Source organism: Hypanus sabinus, chromosome 8, assembly GCF_030144855.1.
Source record: "Hypanus sabinus isolate sHypSab1 chromosome 8, sHypSab1.hap1, whole genome shotgun sequence".
In the NCBI taxonomy this organism is placed as follows: domain Eukaryota; kingdom Metazoa; phylum Chordata; class Chondrichthyes; order Myliobatiformes; family Dasyatidae; genus Hypanus; species Hypanus sabinus.
In genome coordinates, this window is record NC_082713.1 from 128,456,608 (window position 1) to 128,462,485 (window position 5,878).

General features: G+C 45.2%; 1 pseudogene; it reads left to right on the plus strand.

The window, feature by feature from the left end:
• Nucleotides 1-4,427: 4,427 nt before the first annotated feature.
• LOC132397670 (actin, cytoplasmic 1-like) lies at nucleotides 4,428-5,538 on the plus strand (annotated as a pseudogene).
• Nucleotides 5,539-5,878: the final 340 nt, after the last annotated feature.

The following is a 5,878-nucleotide window of genomic DNA, read 5'->3' on the forward strand; positions in this document are numbered from 1 at the left end:
ACCAGGGAACCCAAGACGCTGTAGCATTGGAGGATGGGTACCATTGCAGACATCGCCGGAGCAAGAGGAAGACCAATAGGCCTCGATGGTTAGCGCCACATGAACCAGCCTGAAGCTTCCCAGATAAGACGGTTCCAGCCACCTGGAGCCTTATCTGGCACAAGTCAATCCTTCCGCACCACACAACTGGCGGAGTCCCACCAAGACAGCGGTGCACCTTGCCCTGGCACTGGACGGGATGAACCTAACACCAGCTGAGCAGCACAACTGCGGGGCCCTCATAGCAGCGTTCTGAGTGGAGGGTGTTGGCAGAAGCAGTGAGGGAAAAACTGTGCAGCAGGTGGCACCGTGTGGGAGAAAGCCTGGGGTCACTCGCAGCAGATCTCTGCCACTGTGCTCAGCCTGGCCACCCCCCCCCCACCCCCCAGGAAGAGCTTGCCTTCCATGCCCTTCATAAAAGTGCTGACATCAGAGTGCCTTCAGCAGCTTGTTCACCATCATTGCTGGCAGAGGCAGAGAGGGCAGAAGTAATTTTAGCTCCCCCCCTTCACTCAGGCGTTCCAGCATCACACCGCATGCCGTGAGCCTGGGCTGGGTCACCAAGGCAGATAAGGAAACTGACAAGGAGGAGCCCGTGAGACAAAAGTGACCAGCACCACACCCACCCCGTCACAGTCCAACAAACGATCTCTGCTACTGATGCGATCAGGCAGGCCATTTGGCCTGGGATTGCGCTGCACCAGCACCATGCCACAGCCCAGCGAGGCCATCGGGAAACGCTGAGCAGGCAGCACCACACAATCCCTCCATTGCCGCCCCTCCAGGTGGGCCGTTTGGGTGAAGAGCAAGGCTTATACGTGGACTGCGTGGGGGAGGGCATCAGATGCCCTCAGAAGACACAGGGTCAACCATCACCATCATCCTTCTGGGTGTCCTCCCAACACGGACCAGCCATCCCCGCCTGGGTGGTCAATGACACAGGTCCAGCTGGCTACGGTCACCTGCGATTCCGTGGCGATGAGAGGGAAGCAGAGGCTGCGCATCAAAGTGGGGATAAACACAGCAGAGCACGAGGTGTGGCTAGCTGACATCCAGGAGTCCTGCATCTCTTGGCATCTCTGTCCCACTGGGGGAGCAGTGTAGCTGTGCTGGGGTCAACACTCTACCTTGGCTCTTTGGCAGGGCAGCTCCAGGAAGCGGACTGGATAGGCACAGCAATAACCACCACCAGTCTCACAGTGGCCTGTGGCAGTGCAGCACACCCTGCAGCGGCCCAATGCAACACAGCAGAGCCAAGGGTAAGCAGTGGTGAAGGCCCTTCAGGTGACAGCTGGTGATGTGGTAGACCTGGGAAGTCATGAAGATCTCACTGGAGAAAAATGCATCAAGGCTGAACAGCTGCAAGGGATCTGTGGCAACAGAGATGATCTCTGAAAGTATATTTCTCAACAACCTGGGGAGCAGTTTATTGTTTCCAAGCATGAATTCAACAATATCAATAAGAGTTATGTAGTGAGAGATGTAGGGGTTGAAAGAATATCACAGCTGAGAGCTTAACATCCAAGGATATATCTTGTAACAAAAGGACTGACAGGGAGGCAGAGAGGGTGGCTTTGTTGGTAAAAACTGAAATCAAACCCTTAGAAAGAAGTGATGAAGGATCAGAAAATGTAGCATTCCTGTGGGTGGAATCAATAAAGTGCAAGGGCAAGAAGACCCTGATAGGAGTTATATGCGGGCCTCCAAACAGTATCCAGGACATGGGCTACAAATTACAATGGGAGATAGAAAAGGCATTGCCAGATGGCTGTGGAGGCCAAGTAATTATTTATATTTAAAGCAGAAATTGATAGATTTTTTTTTAAAGAGAATTTGAAAAAATTGCTATGCGAGGGCGAGGTGTGGCTGGACACAGGGTGGACAAGGAGAGAAATGCAGCAATGATTAGAAGCTAAAGACATGAAATGTTAAGTAGTGAGTATCTTTACCCTACTAACTTGAAAGAAACCCCTGGAGGAGAGACAACAACGATAAAAGATTTATTGAAGCTACAGCTATAACATGCAGCAGCTTTAACGAGACAATATCGGCAGGGATCAGTGTCCAAAATCCCTACCATGTAGTCAGGAATTAGTTCTGCAAAATTATTCCAAGGCAGTTGATCAAGTTTTGTACAAGTTTGTGAACTGACTTTCCATGGATGATCAACTATTTCACGTAATGAACCAAGAGAAAAGATGGCGAGCCATGCACAATGAACAGAATGTGGGAACAAAATGTGTAATGACGCAGAGAATTTAATACAGTTGGATGTATAAGTTATCTTCATTCGAAGACTCCGAAATTTGATTTTCTGCAAGAACTGATTATTTTTGCAAAGACTTTGGTAAGTTATTGAATAAGATTTACTTTGTTTAAGAGTTGCGATGTTGGAGAATTGTCATGAAAGGAGTTAAACTGTGTATATAGAATTTTGAATTTGAATTTAAGTTTGCAGATATTCTGAAGTTAACTATAATACTTAGGAATTGGGATTATATTTGGTTTTCTAAATAACTAGGGATAGGTAAAAAGGAAAGTTTAGTCTGTAAACTTTTAAATAGGGAATAACACTAGATTTAATTAGCTAGAGAGATTAGAATAATAACAGAATCTCACTGATTCTGATTAAAAAGGAATTTGTTGTGGTTTGATATATACAATTTGGGATCTAAACAGAATGTTGGAATTTTGAATTGTTCTCGCTCATGTATGTATTTTGTACATATTGTTTTTTCTTATAAACAAAACCTTATTTCCAGAAGTGTGTGGTTTCTTTTCACTGCCTCCTTCCGATACCAGAATCTTCTGATGGCCTACTAGCACCTAGTGTAATTTGATTTTTTCAAAAAGAGTGCGACAACCAGTCACACGCGATGAGACCGGTGCTACACAGGTGTTACAATAGCATACTCTGTCCTGAAAGGTAAGCTACCCTCATATACACCACACTGATTATTAAAAATAGTCAATTAACCCATATAACTATTTTCCTACATAAACTGATTCAATTCACTAATTATTTTCAGAGGCATGTGCAGTTATCAGTTCAATCAGTTATAAATGCATTCTATCTGCTGACTTTATTCTCTGGGATTTCCTCATCCCTGATGAGTCCACTCCAGAAATACCCAATTCTACTGGATCCCCTCTTCTCTTGGCTAAGCCCTCCCTACTGAGGTGCTGAGGGCATTTGATAGTAAGCAAAGCATGGAGTCTTGAGCCATAAACAATCTGCGGGAAGAACTCAGCGGCTGAAGAATGTCTATGGAGGGAACAGAATTGTCACAGTTTTGGGTCAAAGCCTACATCAGGACATGCATAGAGTACTCACTGACTGAGAAAAGGTTAGGGTCAGCAGGGCAATTGCCTCTTGTGATCGTTATTCTCGTCACCTGAGATGATTAGTCTCACTGGTAATGGGCGCTTTGATCTGGCTTCATTCTCTTAGTCTAATTCCACTTGCCTTTATCCACTCCAGACTTGGGTTGTACTGGAGATTTCAAGCTAATTATCCTGCCTCTTAAGAAGTTATTGATGGTTCCTTCACTGACACTCATGCATTAGTGGGACTGGCTTGGAAGAACATGGTAAGTTATGCCTTCTTTGATGGTTTATGAATATTTTTACTTACCTTAAGTGTTCACTGGATGGTGAGTTTGTTTGTAAGAAACGTGTATTATCTTTTGAGCTCTGGACTCACAGTGATGCAGTCCTGATCATGAGCGTAGCCAATTGGGTGAACAGTTAATGAGGCTGCAGGTATTGTTGAGGCTGTGGGGCTGTGTTGAGATGGGGGCCTTAGGGTGGAGGGATGGTTCCATCATGGTGAGGGGTGCAATGGGGCTTGAGTACCTTGTGTAGGGGGTGCGAGATAGGGAGTTGCCTTGGATTACTTTGCACTTAGCATTCCGGGGTTTGGAGTGTTAGGGGTGGGGTATTGAGATTTACGTTATATCAGACTTTGGGAATTTTAGAGGTTGTTGGGTTATAGTTAGCAATTAGGGTTAGAGTGGTGAAGAAAGTGATTGTGCTTCATAGAGCTATAAAATACCTGCAATGTGTACCCAGATGCATTGAACACACAAGATGCTGGAGGTACTCAATGGGTCTATGGGGGGAAATGGACAATGGACATTTCAGGTTGAGAGCCTTCATCTTATCATCTTCTCTCTAACTTATCAAGAATTTGTCTGCCTCTGTCTTAAAAGTTCTTCAAGATTCTGCCTTCATCATCTGCAGTAGGGATTTTCAAAATCTCATGATTTTCTGAAAGCATCAGCTCTTCCTCAAATGGTGACCCCTTATTTTTTCAGGGATTACTCCGGCAGCTCTTGGGAAAGGACAGGTTTAGGGAGAGATTGATCTGAAAACAACTAAAAAGTAAAATGGCAGATGATGAGACTATTGCACTTGTCATCGACAATGTGTAAGCTTGGTTTTGTTGGAGATGATGCTCCCCGTGCTGTTTTCCCCTCCACTTTTGGATGCCCAAGATATATGGCTGGTTTGGGCCAAAAGTACAGCTATGTAAGTGACGGGGCTCAGAGCAAACGGGATGTTCTTACTTTGAAATACCCCTTGAGCTTGGCATTGTCACCAGCTGGGATGACATGGAGACGATGTGGCATCACAGATTCTATAATAAGCTTGTGTAGTGTGGTGAACTATGTGCCTGTCGGGACACGCCCCTGCTGACTGCTCCTGTGGCTCCTCCCACAGGCCCCTGTATAAAGGAGACCTGCGGCCTGAAGATCGGCCTCAGTCTCCAGGACCTTGTATGATAGACACTCACTCCTGGTTCCTTCTTCCAGTCAATAAAAGCCGATATCTCGCCTACGTCTCAGTGTGAGTTATTGATGGTGCATCATGTAGCTATAGATAAACACCCAGTACTGCTCACAGAAGCTTCACCGAACCTTAAAATCACTGGAGAAAAGATGACACAGATGATGTTTGAGACTTGCAACACACCAGCCATGTACGTGGCCATCTAAGCTGTGCAATCTTTATGGCCCTGTGTGCCTCTGGTATTGTTATGGACTTTGGTGAAGGTGTTACCCATACAATTCCCATTTATGATGGTCGTGCACTGCGCCATGCTATACTGTGTCCGGATTTGGCTGGTCAGGACCTCATGAAGAAGGGTGCCATGGTAGCATATTACCACAATAACAGCCCAGGGGCATCAGAGTTCAGAGTTCAATTCTAATACCATCTGTAAGAAGTTTGTCTGTTCTCCCCATGAACAAGTGGGTTTCCTCTGGGTGCTCCGGTTTCATCCCATGTACCAGTTAGTAGGTGAATTGGTCATTGTGAATCATCCTGTGATTAGGATTCAATAGGTGCGTTGCTGGATGATGTGGTTTACTGAGCCAAAAGGGCCTGTTCTGCACTTTATCTCTAAAAATAAAAAAAAAGATTCTGAGGGAGCGAAGGTACTCTTTCACGACCACTGCAGAAAGGGGAATTGTCTGTCACATCAAAGAGAAACTGTGACCTATAGTGATGAATTGAATGGTGGAGCAGACTCAATGGGCCAAATAGCCTAATTCTGCTCCAAAGTCTTAAGGTCTTTAAGCAATGACGTCAGCAAATTTCTGCTATAAGAATAATTCTTCTCTACATCTACACCAACAGGACCTCTTGGGATCTTACATGTTTCAGTCAAATTGACTCTCACAGTTACAAACTCTGTCAGCCATAGGCCTTGCCTGTAAGAATTTTGAATGTGCCACTTAATGCACATTCAAAAATGCTTCAGCACAGCTTCATCAATTCTTTTTAAACTGGTAAAATTGGTTTATTATTGTCACTTGTACCAAGGTACAGTGAACAG